Raw genomic sequence first — 25527 nt, 5'->3', positions numbered from 1 at the left:
CCAAGTTTGGGCACTGGCCCAGATTTTCTTTGATGGATTACTTCTAGAAAGGCTGTATCAGTCCCAGAGGAGCTGTTCTGGTGCTGAAATAGCCATCTCTTCTTTTCCCTTTCCAGGGAAACCAGTGTGTTATTGGCACTGCCGGAGCCAACCGGGAAGAGAGGGGCCAGCCTTCGTGGGCTGTGGGTATGTGGGTTGTGTGTGTGTGTAAATTCACGGTGGGCTGTGTAAGAAATGAAGGGTGACACGGGTTTACATCAGGTTTGTGTAACCATAAATCACCAAATAACTCCTTTGTATTTGCTGTCAGAGAAATCCTGGGTGCTGGCTCCATTTGCGATGGGGGATGGAAGCTGAGATAAAGGAGGGACGAGCTCCCTACTCGGAGCCCCCGCCCTTCCTTCTTAGTTCGGTTGGGGGGAGGGGAGGCAGCTGACGCCCACCTCCTTGTCCTTTCTCCCATTGGCTGAGGCCAGCCCCGCCCCTAGATGACGTATAAAGGTCTTTCCCATCCTATTGGCTGAGGCAGTCTTGCCTTTGATGACTTCACAAATCCTCTCCTTCCGTCGCCTAGGGCCCAGCCTCTTGGCTGAGACTCCCCTTTCCGGAGAGTCCGGAGGGAGGTGGGGGCAGCTTGAGGTACGCCTCCCCTGCCCCTCCCCTCCCCTGATAGATCAAGGAGGATCCTAGGTATTCGGGAATGGGGAGTGAGGTAAGTGCCCCCTGCCCTCTTTGCCGCTCCTGGCCTTCCTGCTTCCGCCCCGCTCCTCTTCCACCACTGTGTTGAATTTTGCCCTGCTTTCAGCCAACCCTGGAGAAAGGGGCATGTGGAGGTATGCTGTTCGGCCCCCAAAGAGGGCGCTCTCCGAGGCCCTTCGGGTCTCTAAGTACCGCCTGAAATCCCGGAGGTGTTTTCTTTTGTAGTTCTCGGCTTCGGACCATTTTGTCACGTGGCTGTTGCTGGCTTGGATTTCTTCCTTCGAAAGCTGCTCCTACTTTTTGACCTCTAGAACATATCTAAATGTTTCAAGTGGCAAATGCAGCAGCCATTCGAGCCATTTCCTCCCTTTGTAGCGCACTATCCTCAGATCTCCCCCGGGGGGATTCCCTTATGCTCTAAGGACCGGCCTTGTGAGGCTGACAGACCCAGAAGCTTCTTACCTTCGGGGTGACTGATGGCCCCTCCCCCCCCCCCCCAACACTTCCTAGGATCCCGTTACTTCCCACCTGGCAAATACACAATGCATTGGTGTTCTGGACTTGCACTGTCAGTACCATACTAAGGACTCTCCGAGCCTGAAGCCACCTCCCCTTGAGCAATGCTGCCACAGGATAAAGCCTCTTGAAACAATTCAGTAACAGCATCAGGGCCGCCTCCCCACTTCCATCCAATCGTAACCCCCCACCCCCACCCGGTATCTGTATGTAAACCCATACAACAGCTAGAACCCCACAACTAGGGCCCAGAACTTTGAGGAAGGATCCCTTCTGGGGGAGCCTTCTTCCTTCCTTGCTCTGGAGTGACAATTGTGGTTTCCTGCTTGGCTAAGCAGCAAATTCTGTGGTACCTTAACTGTTTCCCTTTTAATCTCCCTGCATCACTTTGGTTTGTGCAAAGTCTTGCACTTGAGTAGAAGCAGGTTGGCCCTTTTCTTGTCTGTGGTCCTCCCTGTCCCTTCTTCTGCCAGGTCCTCTTCCCTGGCCATAGATGTGACCTCCTTCCTCTTCCAATTTGCTAACAATACTGTTTACATCTAATTCCATGTATCTCTGTAGTTTAGTTTGATGCCAGGCGGTCCTTGAGGTGTTACTGTGCCATCCAGTTTCTGGCAAACTTTTCCACTTATTCCAGTTGTTTTTTAGTCAAATACTGTGTCTGAGTCTCTCTTACTGACCTCACACCTCAACAGCTGTTTCTAGGCTTTTTGAACCATTGTTCCTGTGTTTCCTTCTGTGAATTGCATACCTAATCTTTTCCCCTGAACAGCCCCTCTATTTTAAACAATGACCAATTGTTTTCCTCAGTGATGTATAACTTACCTTGAGATCTGCTACTCCTTTCTTTCCTCCTTTCCCTTCTCCTGATTCCCCCTGAGATTCTTGACCTCTTTTAATAGTACTGTGTATTAGGGGGCAGCTGGATAGCTCAGTGGATTGAGAACCAAACCTAGAGACTGTAGGACCTAGGTTCAAATTTAACCCCGGTTGCCTAACCCTTACCACTCTTCTACCTTGGAACATTGATTCCAAGAGGGGAGGTAAGGTTTTATTAAAAAAAAAAAGTACTGTGTATTCTGTACCTAATATACCTAATACTGATCAACCACCTCTATTTCTTAGCTAGTATCATATTATTTTCCATTAAAAAAATCTTTATCTTCTGCCCTAGTATCAGTTCTAAGATAAAAGGGTGGCAAGGACTAGGCAATCAAGGGCTGAAGTGACTTGTCACAGGGTCACACAGCCAGAAAGTACCTGAAGACAGATTTGAACTCCGGTCCTTCCTACTGAAGGCCTGGTAAAAATTAACCTTGTACTACTTAGCTTAGATTATTTTCAAGATTATTGCTTTGTAGTATAATTTGAAATGTCAAACTACTAGGCTATCTATCTTCGCCTTTTTTTCAATTGATTCCCACGATATTCCCAACCTTTTGGTCTTCTAGATGAATTTTTTTTCTTATTTTTTGTAGCTCTGTAAAATAGTTCTTTGGTACTTTGATTTATATGGACCTGAATGAATAAATAAGTGGGTGAAATTGTCATTTTTATTCTATTGGCTTGAGTTATCCATAAGCATTAAATCTCTATTGTAGAGATCTGTTGTTGTTTCTGTGAAGAGTGTTTCATAGTTGTGTTCAGGTAGTCTCTAGATTTGTCTTGACAGGTAGATTCACATATATTTTATATTGTCTGCAATTATTTTAAATGGAATATGTCTTTCTAGCTTTCTGATGGGTTTTGTTCGTAATATGTAGAAATATGAATGGTTTATGTGTGTTTATTTAATATAATGAGGCAGCTAGGTGGCTCAGTGAGTAGAGGGCTATGCTTAGAGCCAGAAAGACCTAAGTTCTGATCCAGCCTCAGAAACTTCCTACAGGTGTGACCTTGAGGAAGTCATTTAACCTTTTCTTGTCATTGAAAAAAGAAAATGGAATTGTTATAGCTTGCATTTCTAATACTGTGTTGAATAATAGTGGTGCTTAATGAGTATCCTTACTGCACACCTGATTTTATTGGGAATGCTTCAAGTTTATTCCCATTAAAGATAATGCTTGCTCTTGGCTTTAGATAGATATTATTTTCTATTTTAGGAAAGATCTATTGATTCTTATGCTTTCTAGTTTTTTTTAATAAGGGTTTTTTCTGCATCCATTTTTATGATCTTATGATTATTGTTGATTTTGTTATCATTGTGGTTAATTATATGAATACATGAACAAGCCCTGAATTCTTGACACAAATCCCACCTGGTCATAGTGTATGATCTTTATGATATATTATTATTTATTGTGATATACTGTTATAATAGCCTTGCTAGGGATTAAAATTAATCATTGATTAAAGAAATAGCTCTATAGTTTTCTTTCTCTGTTTTTGCTCTCCCTGCTTTAGGTACTAAAACTATTTTTGTGACATAGAAGGAATTTGATCAGATTTATTTTTTATTTATTTTTTCAAAGGGTTTATATAGTATTTGGGATTAATTGTTCATCATATGTTTGGTAGAATTCACTTGTGAATCTATCTGACCATGGGTTTTTTTTTTCTTAGGGAACTCATTTATGTCCTGCTCAATTTCTTTTGCCAAGATGGGCTTGTTTAAGTATTTCATTTGCTCTTCTGTTAACATTAGGCAGTTTCCATTTTTATAAATCTTTATCTATTTTGCTTAAATTGTCAATTTTGCTAGCATATAATTGGGCAAAATAACTTCTAACAATTTTATCATCTATATTGATTATGCATTTACCATTTCATTTTAGATACTAAGAATTTGATTTTCTTCTTTTTACATCAAATTAACCAATAGTTTATATTGTTTGTTATTGTTTCCCTCACAAAATCAGATTCTTCATTTCTTTTTCAGTTTTATGATTTAAAAAATTTTATATTTAATTAATATCTCCTTTGATTTTGAGGAATTCCCATGCAAGAATTAACTGGAGATTTTACATTTTTTCTATTTTTTAAATGCACACACAATTCATTCACATTTATTCTATTTTTTTAAGTGTTAAGAAAAAGATATTTTCCTGAATCTTACAGATTTGGCTACATGCCACAAATTTTGGTGTATTTCATTGCTGTCATTCTCTTTAAAGAAATTATTGATTATTTTTCTAATTTGTTTTTAACCCATTCATTTTTAAGATTAGATTATTTAGTTTCCAAACAATTTTTATCTATATTTCCATAGTCTCTTATTAAATATATTTTGTATTACATTATGGTCTGAAGAGTATTTAATAATTCTATTGCTCTACATTTGGTTATGAGATTTTTATGCCCTTTAAAAGATCAGTTTTTATGAAAGTGCCATGGACAATGAGAAAAGATATACTTCTTTATATTTCCATTCAGTTTTCTCTTTTTTTTAATATTTGGGAAATTTAATTTAATTAATTAATTTAAAATATTTTTCCATGGTTACAAGATTCATTTTCTTTCCTTCCCCTCTCCCATCCCCTTCCCATTGCCAATACACAATTCCACTGGGTTTTACATGTGTCATTGATCAAGAACTAATTCCATATTATTGATATTTGCACTACGGTGCTCGTTTAGAGTCTACATCCCCAATCATATCCCCATCAACTCATGTGATCAAGCAGTTATTTTTCTTCTGTGTTTCTATTTCCTCAGTTCTTCCTCTGAATGAGGATAGTGTTCTTTCTCATAAGTCTCTCAGAATTACCTTGGATCATTGCATTGCTGCTAGAAGAGAAGTCCATTACATTCTATTGTACCACAGTGTATCAGTCTCTGTGTACAATGTTCTCCTGGTTCTGCTCCTTTTACTCTGCATCCATTCCTGGAGGTTATTCCAGTTCCCATGGAATCCCTCCAGTTCATTATTCCTTTGAGCACAATCGTATTCCATCACCAACATATGCCACAATTTGTTCAGCCATTCCCCAATTGAAGGGCATCCCCTCATTTTCCAATTTTTTGCCACCACAAAGAGCACAGCTATGAATATTTTTGTACAAGTCTTTTTCTTTATTATCTCTTTGGGGTATAGCAGTGATATGATTGGATCAAAGGGCAGACAGTCTTTTATTGCCCTTTGGACCTAGTTCCAAATTGCCCTCCAGAATGGTTGGATCAATTCACAACTCCACCAGCAATGCATTAATGTCCCAACTTTGCCACATCCCCTCCAACATTTGTTATCATGTTAGGTGTGAGGTGGTACCTCAGAGTTGTTTTTATTTGCATTTCTCTGATTATAAGAGATTTAGGTGTGCTTATTTTTTTCATGTGCTTACTAATAGTTTTGATTTCTTGATCTGAAAATTGCCTGTTCATGTCTCCTGCCAATTTATTGATTGGGGAATGGCTTGATTTTTTTCATAATTGTTTAGCTCTTATAAATTTGAATAATTAGACCATTGTCAGAGGTTTCTGTTATAAAGATTTCCCCCCTATTGTTGCTTCCCTTCTAATTTTGATTGCATTGGTTTTGTTTCTACAAATTCTTTTTTATTTAATGTAATAAAATTATTTATTTTACATTTTATAATTTTTTTCTAACTCTTCCTTGGTCTTAAAATCTTTCCTTTCCCAAAGATCTGACAAGTATACTAATTTACTTATAGTTTCCTTCTCTATATTCAAGTCATTCACTCATTCTGAGTTGATCTTGGTGTAGGGTGTGAAATGTTGATCTAAACCTAATCTCTTCCATACTGTTTTCCAATTTTCCCAGCAGTTTTTGTTAAATAGTGGATTTTTGTCCCCAAAGCTGGGATCATTGGGCTTATCACAGACTGTCTTGCTGAGGTCACTTACCCCAAGTATTTCACTGATCCTCTTAGCCGGTACCATATTGCTTTGATGACCACTGCCTTATAGTATAGTTTAAGATCTAGTACTGCTAGGCCACCTTCCTTCACTTTTTTTTCATAATTTCCCTGGATATTCTTGATCTTTTGTTCTTCCAAATGAACTTTGTTATTGTTTTTTTCTTATTCAGTAAAAAAGTTTCTTGGTGGTTTGATGGGTATGGCACTAAATAAGTAAATAAGCTTGGGTAGGTTGGTCATTTTAATTGTGTTATCTTGTCCTACCCACGAGCAATTAATGCTTTCCCAATTATTTAGATCTAGTTTTAATTGTGTGGAAAGTGTTTTGTAGTTGTGTTCATATAATTCCTGTGTTTGACTCAGCAGATAGATTCCTAAATATTTTATATTGTCTAGGGTGATTTTAAATGGAATTTCTCTTTCTAATTCTTGCTGCTGAACTGGTTGGAGATATATAGAAATGCTGATGATTTATGTGGGTTTATTTTGTATCTTGCAGCTTTACTAAAGTTGTTGATTATTTCGACTAGCTTATTAGTTGATTCTCTGGGATTCTTTAAGTAGACCATCATATCATCCTCAAAGAGTGATAGCTTGGTCTCCTCATTTCCTATTTTAATCCCTTCAATTTCTTTTTCTTCTCTTAATTGCTACTGCTAGTGTTTCTAGTACAATGTTAAATAATAGAGGTGATAATGAGCATCCTTGTTTCACTCTTGATCTTATTGAGAAGGCTTCTAATTTATCCCCATTGCAGATGATGCTTGCTGATGGTTTTAGATATATAGTGTTCATTATTTTTAGGAAAGGCTCTTCTATTCCTATACTTTCTAGTGTTTTCATTTGGAATGAGTGTTGTATTTTGTCAAAGGCTTTTTCTGCCTCTACTGAGATAATCATGTTATTTTTGTTGGTTTGCTTGTTGATATGGTCAATTATGTGGATGGTTTTCCTAATATTGAACCATCCTTGCATTCCTGTTATAAATCCCACCTGGTCATAATGGATAACCCTCATGATCACTTGCTGGAGTATTTTTGCTATTATTCTATTTAAGATTTTTGCATCTATGTTCATTAAGGAGATTGGTCTACAGTTTTCTTTCTCTGTTTTTGACCTGCCTGGCTTTGGATTCAATGCCATATTTGTGTCATAAAAGGAATTTGGTAGAACTCCTTCTTTGCTTATTCTGTCAAATAGTTTGTATAATATTGGGATTAGTTGTTCTTTGAATGTTTGATAGAATTCATTTGTGAATCCATCTGGTTCTGAAGATCTTTTCTTAGGGAGTTCTTTGATGGCTTCTTCACTTTCTTTTTCTGATATGGGGTTATTTAGGTATTCTATTTCTTCTTCTGTTAATCTAGGCAATTTATATTTTTGTAAATATTCATCCATATCACCCAGATTGTCATATTTATTGTCATATAATTGGGCTTAATAGTTTTTAATGATTGCCTTAATTTCCTCTTCATTAGAGGTGAGATCACCCTTTTCATCTTTGATACTATTAATTTGGTTTCCTTTCCTTTATAAAATTGACCAGTACTTTGTCTATTTTATTTGCTTTTTTCAAATTACCAGCTTCTAGTCTTATTTATTAATTCAATAGTCCTTTTACTTTCAATTTTATTAATTTCTTCTTTAATTTTTAGGATCTCTAATTTAGTTTTCATTTGGGAGTTTTAATTTGTTCCCTTTCTAGTTTTTAAATTTGTATACCCAATTCATTGACCTCTGCCCTCCCTAATTTGTTAATATATACACTCAAGGTTATAAATTTCCCCCTGAATACTGCTTTGGCTGCATCCCATAGATTTTGAAAGGATGTTTCATCATTGTCATTTTCTTCAAGGAAATTATTACTTGTTTCTATGATTTGTTATTTAACTAACTGATTCTGAAGAATCATGTTATTCAATTTCCAGTTAAAGTTTCAATTAGCCTCTGATATACCCTTATTAATTATTATTTTTATTATATTACAATCTGAAAAGGTTGCATTCATTATTTCTGCTCTTTTGCTCTTGTTTGCCATGTTTCTATGCCCTAGTACATGGTCAGTCTTTGTCAATGTACTATATGCTGCTGAATAGGAGGTGTATTCCTTTTTGTACCTATTCATTTTTTTCCACATATCTACTAAGTCTTACTTTTTGTAAGATTTCATTAACATCTCTTACTTCTTTCTTTTTATTTTTTGGTTTGATTTATCTAGATCTGATAGAGGTAAGTTCAGTTTTCCCACTAGTGTAGTTTTAGTATCCATTTCCTCCTTCAACTCCATAGTTTCTTCTTTAGAAATTTGGGTGCTATACCATTTGGTGCATACATGTTGATTACTGATATTTCCTCATTGTCTGTACTGCCTTTTATCAAGATGTAATTACCTTCCCTATCTCTTTTAATCAGGTCTATTTTTACTTTGACTTTGTCAGATATCATGATTGAGATTTCTGCCTTCTTTTTCTCAGTTGAATCCAAATAGATTTTGCTCCCTTACTGTGTGTCTGCCTTCCTCATGTGTGTTTCTTGTAAACAACAAATGGTAGGATTTTGGTTTCTAATCCACTCTATTTGCTTTTGTTTTATGGGTGAGTTCATCCCATTCACATTCAGAGTTATGATTACCAGCTGTGTATTCCCAAACATTTTGATATGTCCTTTCTTCTTTTGCTATTTCCTTTTTAACCAGTGGTTTGCTTTTAATCAGTCCCCCTAATCCCCAACCTTATTTTACTTCCCTTTCTTCCCCCTCCCTTTTTGTTCCCTTCTCCTTATTTTTTAGGGTCTATTAAATTCCCTCCCTCCTCTCTTTCCATCACGTTTTTAATCCTTGCTCCAGCCTTCCCCTTGGTTTTTCAGTTTTCAATTCCCCTGACGGGTAAGATAGAATTTGATACCCCAATGGATCTAGATGCTCTTCCCTCTCAGAATTGATTTCACTGAGAATAATGTTTAAGTATTACCTATTAGGACCCTCTTCCTCTCCTTCTTATAATAGTATTCTTCCCCTCTCCTTGCCATGCACCTCTTTGTGTGGTATAAATTGTCCTATTTATCTTATTCCTTCAAGTTTCTCTTGGTTCCATCTTCTATCCCCCCCCCCCCCCCGTTTTCTTTTTTTGCATATCTTCTTAGACCACTTATTACTCCAACCTCTTCCTCTGAATAATTCTTCTATTATAATGGTGAATATAATTTTTGAGAGTTACAAATCACATTTTTCCATATATGAATATAAATAATTTGATCTTAATGAATCTCTTATAGAAGAAAATAAAAAAAAAATTGTTTTTCTTTCCCCTCTCATTCTTATTTACCTTTTCATGTTTCTCTTGATTTTTTTGTTTGGATAGCAAACTTTACTCTTAGTTTTGGTGTTTTCTTTACAAATACTTGGAATTCTTCTATTTTGTTAAATGCCCATACTTTCCCTTGGAAGTATATATTCAGTTTTAATGGGTAGGTGATCCTTGATTTAAGATCCAATTCTCTTGCCTTTCTGAATATCATATTCCAAGCCTTGTGGTCCTTTAGTGTAGAAGCTGCCAAATCTTATATAATCCTGATTGGTGCTCCTTGATACCTAAATTATCTCTTTCTGGCTTCTTGTAAAATTTTCTCCTTAGCTTGGAAGCTCTTGAATTTGGCAATTACATTCCTGGGGGTTGTCTGTTGAGGATTAGTGTAGAGGGTGATCTATGGACTCTTTCACTATTTTGCCCTCTTGTTCAGGATCATCAGGGCAGTTTTCTTGGATAATTTCTTATAGTATGATGTCAAAGTTTGTTTATTTCTGGGTTTTCAGGTAGACCAATGATTCTCAAATTGTTTCTTCTAGACTGGTTTTCATGGTCAGTCATCCTGTCAGTGAGATATTTCATGTTTCTTTCTATTTTGTCAGTCTTTTTGACTTTGCTTTATTAATTCTTGCTGTTTTGGGAGATCATTGGCTTCTAATTGCCCGATTCTGGTCTTTAGAGACTGTTTTTTCACTATATCTTTTGATTTTCCTTTTCAGTTTGGTCTATCCTCCTTTTCATGGCTTCCAGCTGTTTAATTTTGATCTCCAATTTATTTATCATTTCATTTGATTTCTGGGTTTCTTTCTCCAGTTGGGAGTTCCTGTCTTTTAAACTGTTATTTTCTTTTTTGAACCATTTCCCATTTTTCTTGCTAAATCACTTCCATTTTTCTCATAATCTGAAATTTAAATTCTTCAAGAGCTTATGGCCAATTTCAATTTTTTTGGATGTTTGGATGCATTTACTTGTTTGTTGTCTTCTGCTGTTTCCTCTGTAGTCTGGATTTTTTTCTCCATAAACATTATCCTGGGTCAATGACTTCCTCTTGTTCATCTTGGTGTTTGGAAATTGTATTTCCTGGGCATTGCTGGCCATCACTATGCTGGTTTCTCCTTCCCTTTCCAGTCAGACATCTGAGTGAGGAGGGCAGGCTCTCTGTGTATGGAGCTAAGGAGCGCAGTTTTTGCCTGAGGCCACCTCTTGAGTCTCCTTGGTTTCTACTGTGTGCCACCCCTCTCTGCTCTATCTCAGCACCCAAGATTCACACTCTTCAGCCTCCTGAGGTTTCAAGTCTAGCTGCTCTCATAGATAAATTCCTGTTGATCTTACTCAGCTCCCAAGGACCCAGAGTTTCCCCTCGTTTGCTTGCTCTGATTCTAGTGTGCTGGCTCTGACTCTGGCTCCTTAGGTGTTGTGGAGGAGGGTTGATGAGCTTGTGTTTTGGTGGGAGCTATTTCACCCACTTATAGTGTGGAAATGCCCAAATCCCATGTACTTTCAATGCTGCGCTGTACTGTGAAGTCCCTTCATTCATCTGATTTTTTTTTTTGCCTTTTGAGGTTGTCTTTATCGGTCAATGGTGAGGAGAGGAAGAGTCCTGCTTCCCCACAGCAGCCATCTTAACCCAAGAAAAAGGCATCTTTTAAAGCCATTCAGTTTTCTCTTATGGTCTATAATATCAGACTTTTCTAAGATTCTTTTCATCTCCTTGACTTGCCAATTATTTTGTGTGTCGATTTATCTCGCTTGTGGAGGGGGTTGAGTTCTTCCACTCATATAATTTTACAATTTCCTTGTATAATCCATTTAACATTTCAATTCCAAAGGTTAATACTATGCCATACTTTTTTTTAGTATTTCTATTATTAATTTCTATGGTATCTGTTAGCATGATTTAGTTTTACTCCTTATATCTTTTAATTAAGTTTGTTTTTACTTTTGGTTTTTCTGAAATCATGATTTATACCTTGGCTTTTTATACTTCTGCTGAAGCGGATAGATTCAGTTCCAGTCCCTTATCTTAAGTTTATGTGTGTCTGCCTGTTTCAGATGTGTTTCTTGTAAACAATATGTTGTTGGATTCTGATTTCTGCTATCCACATCCATTCTCTGGGTAAATTCATCCAATTCACATTCATAGTTCTGATTACCACCTAAATATTTCCTTCCATCTTATTTTCTTCTCTTCCATCTTCTTTCTTACTTTTTTTCCTGTCCCTCCTCAAAAGTCTGTTTTACTTCTGACCACTGGTTTTTTTGTCACTTTCTTTACCCGCCTCCTTTTATCATTTCATTTTTTCTCATCCTCTTTCCCTCTTAGATAGGATAAATTTTTGTACCCATTTAAATGTATGTGTGTGTATATACATATATGTATATATGTATGTATACATATATTTCCCTTTCTTTGAATGAATTTATATGAGAGTGTGGTTGAAAATCCCCCTCCTCTAAACCCAGCCACTACACCTAGTAGACTAACTGGGATGGCTTTCCTGGCTATGAAGATCTTAATACAAAAATAGGAGCAAAAAGCAACAGTCACTCATCATTCAGAGAAGAAATTGCCTAGTATCAGGCCTAGTGAGAGCACTCTGACAACATCACCAGAAGCATCATAGGAAGTATGAATTTTCCATCCACAACTATCTCCCATAGGTAGGCTTCTCATATGTGCTTACCCCAGCCCGAACCAATGGGATTATATTTGTGGGAAAGTGTGATGAATGAATATTGTTAGGAAAGGTTCTGTTGCAAATGTTACTTTTTTTTGTTAAATGCCTTTTTTTGGAACATTTTGCATCCTTTGATTGATTGGAGAAAAATGACAGCTCCTGAGCTTTCAATTTGTGTATATATGGACACACAGAGCAGAGTATTTTGAATTTGGATTAGCCGTCCAGGCAACCCTAAGTATGAGAAGACATGGGACAGCTGCTACATGTTATTAAAGAGATGGCTAGTGAACATCTATAAATGGAAATGTTGGTAAGAAAAAATCAATATGACCATCAAGAATAGGTAAAGTCAGACTCTTAATAAAGTGGTCAATGAGGAGATTTGGTAGGTATAATTCACCTAGATTTCAGCAAAGTATTTCATAAATGATTCAGTGTTCTTTTGTGGAAATAGTGTGAAGATGTGGGCCGTTATAAATTAGACTCGACTTTGGCTGAATGAGTAGAGGAACAGGTTCCATGTTAACTGGAAAGGCAGTCTCTAATGGAGTGTCCCAAAGATCTAATCTTGACTCTTTGCTACTTAACATTTTTGTTAATGGTTTGGATAAAGGACATAGATGGCACCAAATTTGCAGATTACCCAAGACTAAAATGTCTTGATAGCATTGGGCAAAATATAATCACTGGCAATTTAATCAGGACAAATATAAGTCTTGCCCTTGGGGTCAAGAAGTCAACTCTATGAGTATAAAATGGAGGGAAGCATCGTTACACGATGGTTTGTTTAAAAAAAGTATTATGGGGATTTAGGGACAGCAAGGGCAATATGAGGCAGACATGTAACATCACAAGCAAAAAAACCCAAGTGCCATCCTGATCTGCATTAAGATAGACCTGGCTTCTCAGCATAAGCCATTCATGCCCCACAGGATGATTTTCTTCACTCTCTTCAGCTACTAGTATCTTTCCTCTGAAATGAATGTTTTTCCTTTGCACATACCTTTATATAAACAATTAGTTTGTTTTTTATACACATTGACACATAGATGGAGAAATACAGTCACAGACACACAGAAAAGCATAGACCCACAGACCCTCACACACCTTGTGTGTGTGTGTGTGTGTGTGTGTGTGTGTATCTGTCTTTTGTCTTCCATGTGGAATATAAGCTCCTCAATTGTGGGGATTTTGTGTGTGTGTGTTTATGTGTGTGTGTATGTGTGTATGTGTCCCTCTTGCCTAGCACAGTGTCTCCTATATAATAGGTGCTTAATAAATGTTTTTGGCTTACCTCCTTGATATTTATGGGCAGGAGAACCTTTCAGTGTTTGAGAAACAGTATCCCAGACATGACTCTCACTTTGCTTGTGTTTGAGCAGAGAAAAGACTAGAGCTGGGTATGAAAATCGTATGCTATTGGATGGCATTTGTTGCACACTGTTTGATGCTTAAGAAACAGGTCACACATTTAGTTCTTTATGGAATCTCTTTTTCCCTCCACTATCTTTTCAAGCCACCCTTTCCTCTCAATCATAGTCCCAAATAATTTGTTCTGACTCCCAAAGACCCTAGTTTTCCACCTTTACCTGCATCTCTTGCTCTTACAAACAGACGCCTGGATCATAGCTTATTGGACTTCCTGACCCTCCTATGCTACTATGTGCGTATAGCAACAAGGCTATTCCCTTAAGTAGTTGACATTCGAGCCTTGAGGAACTGTCTCAGTCTAGTTCCATTCCCCCCTCCCTTGAAACAGTTGTTCCCCCTAATACTTCTTGCACAGGGCTGGAGATGAGAAGATCTTCCCATTCCTTCAGTCGCTCACCTTATGTCGTTCTCTTCCCAGCACATTCCTGCTAACTCAAAATTTGAGTTCAGCTCCATGTGTCCCTTGGAAAGTGCTGATCTGGGTTGGGGTTCTCATCCTCCAATTGTTCTTGTCCAACTTACATGAAATATTCCCCTTATATGGAGCCCTCTGTGTCCTTCCAGGTGAGGCAGTCAGGGCCTCTCTGTAGGCACTGGTGTCTGGTGGACCTCCTTAATGGAAGTGGGAGGAACGCAATGTGCATCATGCTGAGTTCCTTCTACTACATCAAATAATGCCATTATCCTCACTTAAAAATTCCACTTCCACATATTCACATCTTGCCTCATTCCACATTGGGGCAGATCATTCTTACGATTACTGCAGGAATTTGCATTGTGTCCATACTATCTTCCGAAAGGAACCAGGTAAAAATGTGTAAAGATTAAAATTTAGAGGAGATGGGGAGACTGAGGCAGGTAGAAATTAGTTTCTCTCTGCAAGGAGTATTATATTTTTTAGAGGTTTATTAAAGGTTAAAGATTAAAGAATATACAAGTAAGAAACATGTGCCTAGGCCAGAGGCCTAGACAAAATAACCTCACATCACGCAAGAGACCGCCTGCTCCAAAACGGAAGTCCAAAAAGAGCCAAGAGCTAGAGCAGGCCTTTGAATCAGCTTAAATACCTTCTCGATCTCGGCCCAGGTGAGATTACAAGGCATTCTGGGGAAGTGGAGCAAAGGCTCATGGGGATTGTAGTCCTGTATTCGAGTCTATTTTTTACATACCCCCGTTTGATCGTTTGCAAAAAAATTAATTTTTTTCCAAAGGATCATGAAAACATAATCAATATAAAGATTACAATAATTTGAGGATAAGAGAAAGAAAAGAATAAAACCAATAATTACTGGATGCATTGACAGAAAGCCAGTTAGGGGGCAGTCCCCTTTGGCATGAAAGTATGCATGCAAATAAATGTTCATTAACCACACCCAAAGTTCATTTTTGTGCAGTTCGTGGTCTGGAGGCTTCTTCATGATGGCTTCTCCAACAGTTCAGTTTCTGGATTCAGGGAAGTAGCATCTTCTTTACCTAAAATTCTTCTCAAAAGGAATTTAAACTTTGCAATTTAAATAATGATTTTTTTTACATTCCCCCCGTTAAGAGGGTGATATAAAAAAAAGGGGATCACTTAGGGATGCATGGCTGAGGTATGAGGTATATGAATCAATTGGCAAGAGATATTAAAAAGACATCAGAAAAATCAAAAGGAAAGAAAAATTTCTGGATGAAAATATAGACTATCAAAGTCTTATGTGTAAAAATTCCAAGTAAAAGAAAGATAAATCTATAACAGGTCCTTCAATCAGGGCCCAATCAAAATGATCTAAGTAATGATGCATTTACTCAGTCAGTGCCAGGACTACAGAAAGGTACCACACTATGAGAGGTAGAAAAGGGGACCAGATTATAGGAGCCAAGGTTTCGGGGATACTCGTCTGTGAGTATCTTCAGGGTGAGTGTGGATACGAGGAAAGCCTATGTCTTAACACATGTTAAACACAGTAACCTCGAGTCTTCACACTAGGTTCAAGACCTTTGTATTGGCCTAGAAGTGCATCAATCCATCCTGGATTGGCATTTCTTTGGCTCTGTGCAATGGCTCTTGTGTGTATCTCTTCTCCTGGAATCAGACAGAATCATTAAGCAAAGTCCCATAATTTATTTAAATAATTAGTGGCATCTTTTTTATAGTCACAAGCCTTTTAGGGCATGTATTAGCAAATGTATCTTAAACTTAAAAATCAAAAGGTTAAAGAAAATCTTAATGCTGGTGACATGTGTTTCAAATATAAAAAGGAGAGAGAAAATAATTTAAAAAACTGAAAAAGTATATTGCACATGCAAGAAAAATATAATAAAAGAACTTTAAAAAATTCAAAAATATAGCTTATAATCATTGACACTCTGTGTCAGTTAAGAAAATATAAAATGCAAGTCTTTCTCACCAAAAAATGAGATCCATTTCCTCTTTGTATCTGGCCATGATCACTGTGAGTAGAAGGCAAATGAATTGAACAAGGTTAACAATTTTTTCATCTTTAAAAATACAGTAGTACAAATATGTAGATATCAAAATCCCCAAAATTCTCAATAGCCCAATTAATTACAACAGCAAACAAACACACTTTCATATTTCACATAAGTTGCTGTATGACATTTTTAAAACCTATGAATTAATGGACATTTGTCACAATTTTTACAAACAGAGCAATCCTTCAACCTTGGTATTTAAACATATTTTTTTTTAAAACAAAGTAAAACTCATCTTGGGTTTAGAACATAATCAAGAAATCTATATATCATTCTGGTGGAAGTAAAGTAGTGAGCTGAAGAGCATAAAGGGGTGCTCCTTTTTCTTGGAGGCTTATAGGGATACAAATGCCCTGAGATTAACTGCCCAACTTCCATTCACATGTGGGAAGGTTGGGGGTTATAAAATGTATTTCACTTCAGCTAATGGGCCTTAGGGCAGGCAAAAATAACCAGATTGTTAAAAAAAATTCCAAAAATCATATTTAAAAAACCCTTAAAATCAAATCATTTGAGGTATTTAGCACATTAAAATTCCAAAGGTTGTTAATACAATTATAACCAGTTCTGAAGTCCATCTATCCTCAGCAAAATAGAAAAAGGCTGTTTTTTCATATATGGGCTTATTCACAATAATATTTGTTCAACACAGTTATAGGGGAAAAACAACCGAATTTTAAAACTCAGGACATTCAAAATAAATTCAATCAACCTTCAGTTCACAGAATAATATTCAATCCAGTAATATATGAACTTAAAATCACAAAGTTATATCTTAAACAAAACAATGCAATAGAATACAGAGATTTTTTTTATAAACCATTGGAGTCTGAAATGCCTTAGAATACAGCCTTTAGTCTCTTCAAAGTTCCTTGGGTTTTTTTTTTATATTTTTAGAGGTTTATTAAAGGGTAAAGATTAAAGAATATACAAGTAAGAAACATGTGCCTAGGCCAAAGGCCTAGACAAAATAACCTCACATCACACAAGAGACCGCCTGCTCCAAAACGGAAGTCCAAAAAGAGCCAAGAGCTAGAGCGGGCCTTTGAATCAGCTTAAATACCTTCTCGATCTCGGCCCAGGTGAGATTACAAGGCATTCTGGGGAAGTGGAGCAAAGGTTCATGGGGATTGTAGTCCTGTGTTCGAGTCTATTTTTTACAAATGGGACAAAATTTCCAGTTCTGTCATTATTCCTAGCTAGGCTAGTGATAGGGTGTTTAGTCACTGAATGAAATCAAATGAGATGACCTGTGTAAAGTGCTTTCTTCTTCTCTCCTCATTGCATGATGGTAAAATCTCTTGACTGTGTGTTATCTAAGGTATGGAAGGGCCAGTCTAGTTGGAGGGGTTATGTGTATGATTTTGCTGGGCTAAGTTATAAGATTCCTCAATGAGTCTTTGAATATTTATTGTTTTCCCATTGCTTCCCCAATATATACATCTGTATTAATGCTGATCTGCATTCCCTTTTCCAGATGTTCTGATGTCAGCAGGACTGGGGCCTGCTGCAGCGATGGCATATTTGCCAGGTGTGTCCATGCAGACCAAGTGGAAAGCATCTGAAAAGGTAATTCCCAGAGGGTGGAATATGACGTGTCATCCGTGGCAAATTCTACCCTTGGCATGAAGACCGAAGCCTTGGCAAGTCTGCTACAAGGGTTGTTTTCATTGTTGTTACTGAATCATTTCAGCCACATGCAACTCTTTGTGACCCCATTTGGAGTTTTCTTGCCAAAGATCCTGGAGTGGCTTGCCATTTCCTTGTCCAGCTAATTTGACAAATGAAGAGCTGAGATAAACAGGGTTAAGCGACTTGCCCAGGTTCACACATTCTACTAAGGGTCTGAGGCCAGATTCGAACTCCATCACCTGGATGCCTTGGTAACAATGGAGAAAATCCTCTCCATACCTGTGCATTGACTCTGTGTGTATCTGACCTTTATATATCACTAGTGATAGCAGTGACTTAGCCCCTAACTTCAGAAACGTTTTATTGATGCTCTTTAGGAAAACCAAATGAACCACATTTTCCTGGAGGGACCAACCCTAGTAGAATGGCCCAACAGAATCAGGAGCCAGTTAAAGATCTGCAAATGTTTGTATTGCAGTGAGAATACCGTCAGTGCTCCCTAAAAGAAGTCTGTGTAGGCCAGAGAAAACTTTCAGCTGGCTCCTGAGCATCCTCACAGAGCTTTGGGAGTGGGAAACCATGTTGGCTTGAGCTCAGTTATGCAGTTGCTTTATACCACCTGAACCACAGTACCCCAAATGCCACCTCAGTTATAGCCACCCTATAACACTCAGTGCTTAGAACGCCCTGCCTGCTAACTCAGGAGAGAATTTCCTTCTTCCCAGTCTGCCTCCAACAGAGTGGCCTACTTAAAGTAGCTACCATCTTGGATAGGGCCCAGTACGGGAAGAATTAAAAATTATGAGGCTGCTTGTAGCTTAACAACTTTATTAAATCAAAAGTAGTAGGTGGGGAAGGAGAAGAAAAAGTAGGTACTTAGCTGCCATTGTGGGCCTCCTTGCTACACTCTACCACGGCTCTAGTCAGCAGCATCCACAGCATGTCAAAGACCCCAATTCTTTCTTGGCTCACCTTATAAAGTCTTTTCTCTACCCACTAACTGTCCCATGTCACATCTTAGGAACCAACCATAGTTTCTTCATTTCCCTGGGCCACCTAGGGGAGCAGTGCCTGGGAAATTGCTTTGCTATCTTGCGATATTCTTGACTCCATTACTTCCAGTTTCGTGACTTTAAAAAAAAATTACCTTCTATCTTAGAATTAATACCGTGTATTGGTTCCAAAGCAGAAGAGTGGTAAGGGCTGGGCAATGGGAGTTAAGTGACTTGCCCAGGGTCACACAGCTAGGAAGTGTCTGAGGCCAGATTGGAACCCAGAACCTCTCTTCTCTGGGCCTAGCTCTCTATCCACTGAGCCAGCTAGCTGTCCCCCCACCCCAGTCTCATGACTCTTAACTTCCCTTGGGGGTGGCTTGTCTATCTCAATTTCTTCACTGGTATTTGGCCTCCAGGTGACATCAAGAGAATGACAAGGGAGAGAGAAATTTACTTTAGACAATAGAAAGGCCATCTCCTTTTTCTTCAAAACTGAACAAGACCAGACTTCGCAAATATCTTTACAACAATCTAGTTAATAGTTAAACCCAGAGATCAACACTTCCTCATTAAAAAAACAAAAACAAAAACAAAAACAAAAACCAGAAAGAGAATTGCGGGATGCACATATTAAACAAGTTTACAACTTATAGAAATACTTTGGAGCAAATAGATAGAACACTTCACTTAGCGATGGTAAAAGTAAGTCAAACAAAGTATATAGATACCTCTGGGTGTGTTCAGATATATACCTAAAAGTGGCTAGCTCGGGGGGAGTGAAGAAAATACAAAAGGTCCAAGATTGGAGTCAAAAAGCATTGCATACATCACAGTGTGGGTGAATCCAACCAACACCATGTGTTACGAGAAGTACGAGAAGTACCAAACACGTGAGTCATGTGACATTCTCACAGCAATTCCTTGCCAGGTCACTGACACCAGAAATGATACCAAGATTGTGCTTCCGATTCACAGATTATGTAAGGAAATGGCAGAGACTGAACAAGACTTCGTGCAGGTGGAGAAACATTAGTACCTAATGAGTACATAGCAAGACATGGACTGATGATGAGAATGACATATCAGAGGTTCAGTGTCTTTCAAAAATGAACACGTGTGTTTTGCATGATTGCACACGTAAAATCGGTATCACGTTGATTCCCTTCTCAGTAAGGGGTGTAGAGAATACAAGACTCAAATTTGTAAAAATGCTGCAAATTGTTTTTACATGTAATTGGGGGGAAAATAAAAGAGAAAAAAATAACAGTAACAGATGGCTAAATTTCTTATTGCAAATGGAGACCTCAGGATATTCTTGGGAATTCATTAAATAATTATACAGAAACTAGATTTAGACAAGGATGCCCCACACAAACCACATACACAGACATACAGTTAAGCAATTTTACTGAGAGGACAACTTGAAAGCAAGAAAGACTGAAATTTCAAACCCTAAATTCGTGCCTTTGTGAAGCTAGCTGGCTCTTTGAATAGAGGGCTGTGTTTGGAGTGGGAAATTCTGATCCAACCTCAGAAACTTTGTAGGTGTATGACCTTGGGCAAGTCACTTAACCTCTTTTTGCCTTTGGAAAAGGGAATAGAATTGCTGTAGCTAGCATATAGCTATGTTGAATGATAGTGGTAGTAATGAACATCCTTCCTTCACCCTTGATCTTATTGGGAGTCCTTCAAGTTTATCCCCATTACAGATATGCTTATTCTTGGTTTCACATAGATACTACTTAGTATTTTAAGAAAGGCTGTATTAGAGGCTAGGCAATGGGGGTTAAGTGCCTTGACCAGGGTCACACAGCTAAGAAGAGTATGAGTCCTATTTTGAACTCAGAACATCCCATCTCTAGGCCTGGCTCTCTATCCCCTGAGCCGCCTAGTTGCTCTTCTAGAGTTTTGCCAAAAGCATTTTTCTTTTTTTCCCCCATTTGAATTAGTTTATTTAGTCAAATTAGAACATTATTCCTTGCTTAAAATAATCACATTATTTCCCTCCCTCCCCTCCACCCACCCTTCCCACAGCCAATGCACAATTCCACTGGGGATTACATGTGCCCTTGATCAGAACCGATTTCCATGTTGTTGTTTGCATAAGGTTGTTCATTCAGAGTCTACATCCCCAGCCATATCCCCTCGACCCATGTATTGAAGCAGTTGTTTTTCTTCCCTGTTTCTACTCCCACTGTGTTTCCTCGGAATGTGGATAGTGGTTTTTCTCATGGGTTCCTCCAAGTTGTTCAGGGTCATTGCATTGCCACTAATGGAGAAGTCCATTACATTCTATTGTACCACAGTGTATTAGTCTCTGTGTACAATGTTCTCCTGGTTCTGCTCCTCTCGCTCTGCATCACTTCCTGGAGGTCGTTCCAGTCTCCATGGAACTCCTCCACTTTATTATTCCTTTGAGCACAATAGTATTCCATCACCAAGAGATACCACAATTTGTTCAGCCATTCCCCAATTGAAGGGTATCCCCTCATTTTCCAATTTTTTGCCACCACAAAGAGCCTAGCTATGAATATTCCTGTACATTTATTATCTCTTTGGGGTACAAACCCAGCAGGGCTATATAGCTGGGTCAAAGGGCAGACAGTCTTTTAGCACCCTTTGGGCATAGTTCCAAATTGCCCTCCAGAATGGTTGGATCAATTCACAACTCCATCAGCAATGAATTAATGTCCCTACTTTGCCACATTCCCTCCAGCATTCATTACTTTCCTTTGCTGTCATGTTAGCCAATCTGCTAGGTGTGAGGTGATACTTCAGAGTTGTTTTAATGTGCATCTCTCTGATTATAAGAGATTTAGAACACCTTTTCATGTGCTTATTAATAGTTTTGATTTCTTTAACTGAAAATTGCCCATTCATGTCCCTTGCCCATTTATCAGTTGGAGAATGGCTTGATTTTTTTGTACAACTGGTTTAGCTCTTTATAAATTTGAGTAATTAGACCTTTGTTAGAGGTTTTTGTAATGAAGATTGTTTCCCAATTTGTTGCTTCCCTTCTAATTTTGGACGCATTAGTTTTGTTTGTACAAAAATGTTTTAATTTGATGTAATCAAAATTATTGATTTTACATTTTGTGTTTTTTTCTAGCTCTTGCTTGGTTTGAAAGTCTTTCCTTTCCCAAAGATCTGACGAGTATACTATTCTGAGTTCACCTATTTTGCTTATATTTTCCTTCTTTATATTCAGGTCATTCACCCATTCTGAGTTTATCTTGGTGTAGGGTGTGAGATGTTGATCCAAACCTAATCTCTCCCATGCTGTCCTCCAATTTTCCCAGCAGTTTTTTATCAAAAAGTGGGTTTTGGTCCCCAAAACTGGGATATTTGGGCTTATCATAGACTGTCTTGCTGAGGTCATTTACTCCAAGTCTATTCCACTGATTCCCCTTTCTGTCTCTTAGCCAGTACCAAATTGTTTTGATAACCACTGCTTTATAGTATAGTTTGAGATCTGGGACTGCAAGTCCTGCTTCCTTTGAATTTTTTTTCATTATTTCCCTGGATATCCTTGATCTTTTGTTCTTCCAAATGACCTTTGTTATGGTTTTTTCCTAATTCAGTAAAGAAGTTTTTTGGTAGTTCAATGGGTATGGCACTAAATGAGTAAATTAATTTGGGTAGGATTGTCATTTTTATTATGTTAGCTCGTCCCACCCATTAGCAATCAATGTTTTTGTGTGGAGAGTGTTTTGTAGTTGTTTTCATATAGTTTCTCTGTTTGTCTTGGCAGATAAATTCCTAAGTATTTTATTTTGTCTAGGGTGATTTTAAATGGAATTTCTCTTTCTCATTCTTGCTGCTGAAATGGATTGGAGATGTATAGAAATGCTGATGACTTATGTGGGTTTATTTTGTATCCTGCAAATTTGCTAAAATTTTTGATTGTTTCAACTAGCTTTTTGGTTGATTCTCTAGGATGCTTTAAATAAATCATTATATCATCTGCAAAGAATGATAGCTTGGTCTCCTCTTGGCCAATTTTAATACCTTCAATTTCTTTTTCTTAACTAATTGCTACTCTTAGTGTATCTAGTACAATGTTAAACAGTAGAGGTGATAATGGGCATCCTTGTTTCACTCCTGATCTTATTGGGAAAGCTTCTAGTTTATCCCCATTGCAGATGATGTTTGCTGATGGTTTTAGATATATTCTGCTTATTATTTTTAGGAAAGATCCTTCTATTCCTATACTTTCTAGTGTTTTCAATAGGAATGGGTGTTGTATTTTATCAAAGGCTTTTTCTGCATCTATTGAGATAATCATGTGATTTTTGTCAGTTTGCTTGTTAATATGGTCAATTATGTGGATGGTTTTCCTAATATTGAACTATCCTTGCATTCCTGGTATGAATCCTACCTGGTCATAGTGAATAACCCTTGTGATGACTTGCTGGAGTCTTTTTTGCTAGTATCCTATTTAAGATTTTTGCATCTATATTCATTAAGGAGATTGCTCTATAGTGTTCTTTCTCTGTTTTTGACCTGCCTGGATTTGGGATCAGTACCATGTTTGTGTCATAAAATGAATTTGGTAGAACTCCTTCTTTGCTTATTCTGTCAAATAGTTTGTATAACATTGGGATTAGTTATTCTTTGAATGATAGAATTCATTTGTGAATCCATCTGGACCTGGGAATTTTTTCTTAGGGAGTTTTTTGATGGCTTGTTCAATTTCTTTTTCTGATATGGGGTTGTTTAAGTAACTTATTTCTTCCTCTGTTAGTCTAGGCAATTTATATTTTTGTAAGTATTCATCCATATCACCTAGATTGCCATATTTGTTGCCATATAATTGGGCATAGTAGTTTTTAATTATTGCCTAAATTTCATTAGAGGTGAGGTCTCCCTTTTAATTTTGGATACTGTCAATTTGGTTTTTTTCTTAACTTTTTTTAATTAGACTGACCAGTACTTTGTCTATTTTATTTGTTTTTTTTTTCAAAGTACCAGCTTCTAGTCTTATTTATTAAATCAATAGTTCTTTGACTTTCAATTTTATTAATTTCTCCTTTGATTTTTTTTTGGATCTCTAATTTAGTCTTGATCTGAGGATTTTTAATTTGTTCCCTTTCTAGTTTTTTAATTTGCATGTCCAATTCATTGACCTCTACCATTCTTAATTTTTTAATATTTGAACTCAAGGATATAAATTTCCCTCAAGTACTGCTTTGGCTGCATCCTGTAGGTTTTGAAAGGATGTCTCATCATTGTCATTCTCTTCAGGGAAATTATTAATTATTTCTACGATTTGTTCTTTAACCGGTTTTGGAGAATCATATTGTTTAATTTCCAATTAATTTTTTATTTACCTGTCCATGTACCCTTACTAATTATTATGTTCATTGCATTGTGATCTGAGAAGGTTGCATTTATTATTTCTGCTGTTTTGCACTTGTTTGCAATGTTTTTATGCCCTAATACACGGTCAATTTTTGTGAATGTACCATATGCTGCTGAAAAGAATGTATATTCTTTTTTGTCCCTATTTATTTAGTTTTTCTTTTGTTTTTCTTTTTCTCCTCTTTTTTAATTACCTTTTGATGATTCTCTTGAATTCTGTGCTTGGACGTCAAATTTTCTGTTTAGGTCTGGTCTTTCCTTTACAAATTCTTGGAATTCTTCTATTTTGTTGAATGACCATACTTTTCCCCATAGGAATATAGTCAGTTTTGCTGGGTAGTTGATTCTTGGTTGTAGACCTAGTTCCCTTGCTTTCCGGAATATCATATTCCATGGCTTTTGGTCCTTCAGTGTGGACGCAGCTGGATCCTGTGTTATCCTCATTGTGGTTCCATGGTATCTGAATGACTTCTTGGCAGCTTGTAATATCTTTTCTTTGGCGTGATAGTTCTTGAATTTGGCTATAACATTCCTGGGTGTTGTCAGTTGGGGATTAAGTACAGGAGGTGATCTGTGGATTCTTTCAATCTCCACTTTTCCCTCTTGTTCTGGAATATTGGGGCAGTTTTCTTGAATAATTTCCTGTAGTATTGTGTCCAGGCTTTTTCTTTTGTCATGGTCTTCTGGTAGATCAATGATTCTTAATTTGTCTCTCCTTGAACAGAAGTCCTCTGTTTTGTGAATGAGATGCTTCATATTTTCTTCAAATTTTTCATTCTTTTGGTTTTGTTTTATAGTGTCCTGCTGCCTTGTGAGGTTACTTAGTTCTAGTTGTTGTATTCTGGTTGTTAATGACTGGATTTCATCCCCGGCTTTTTGGTCATCTACCTTCTGGTCTGATTTTCTATGGAGATCATCTTTCATCCTTTTTACCTCTTCTTTCATCTCCTTTGCCTCATCTTTCATCTCCTTTGCCTCATTTCCAGCTGTTTGATTTTGGCTTTCAAGACACCATTTTCTCGTTTTAGTTCAAGTGCCTCTGTTTCCAGATGAATTATCTTACTTTTTATAAAAGCATTTTCCTGCATCTTTTGATATAATCACATAATTTTTGATTTGTTATTGATATGGTTTACTATGCTTATAATTTTACTAATTATGTACCAGCCCTCAATTCTTCATATAAATCCCTCTTATACATAATGAATGATCTTTTCTGATAAATTGCTGTAATTTCCTTTCTAGTGTTTTAGTTTAAAATTTTCATTAAAGAAATTGGTATATAGTTTTCTTTCTTTACTTTTGTTCTCCCTCTTTTGGGTATTAAAACAATATTTATGTCATAAAAGGAACTTGGTTAAATTCGCACCTTACCTTTTTTTTTAAATGGTTTATATTGTATTGGGATTAATTGTTTACCAGTTATTTGACAGAATTCACTTGTGAATCCATATTGTCCTAGGGATTTTTTTAGGGAACTCATTTAGGTCCTGTTTAATTTATTTTTCTAAAATGGTTTTGTTTAAGTATTCTATTTGCTCTCCTTTTAATATATAGGCAGTTAATTTTTTTTAGAAATCTTTATCCATTTCACATAAGATTATGAAGTTTACTG

The 25527-nt window shown here is 37.2% G+C and overlaps 1 long non-coding RNA gene across 1 annotated transcript in view; it reads left to right on the top strand.

Moving 5' to 3' along the window:
* The first annotated feature begins 576 nt into the window (after window positions 1-576).
* The window catches only part of LOC130456102 (uncharacterized), a 59016-nt gene continuing 34065 nt past the window's right edge, over window positions 577-25527 (top strand). Inside the window, exons 1-2 of the long non-coding RNA XR_008914438.1 lie at window positions 577-712; window positions 17402-17493. This is a non-coding gene — a long non-coding RNA (uncharacterized LOC130456102). The remainder of the gene's footprint in view (window positions 713-17401; window positions 17494-25527) is intronic.

This window comes from Monodelphis domestica, chromosome X, assembly GCF_027887165.1.
Source record: "Monodelphis domestica isolate mMonDom1 chromosome X, mMonDom1.pri, whole genome shotgun sequence".
Classification (NCBI taxonomy): Eukaryota; Metazoa; Chordata; class Mammalia; order Didelphimorphia; family Didelphidae; genus Monodelphis; species Monodelphis domestica.
Note: the sequence above shows the minus strand (reverse complement) of the source record. Positions and strands in the feature narration are given on the sequence as shown.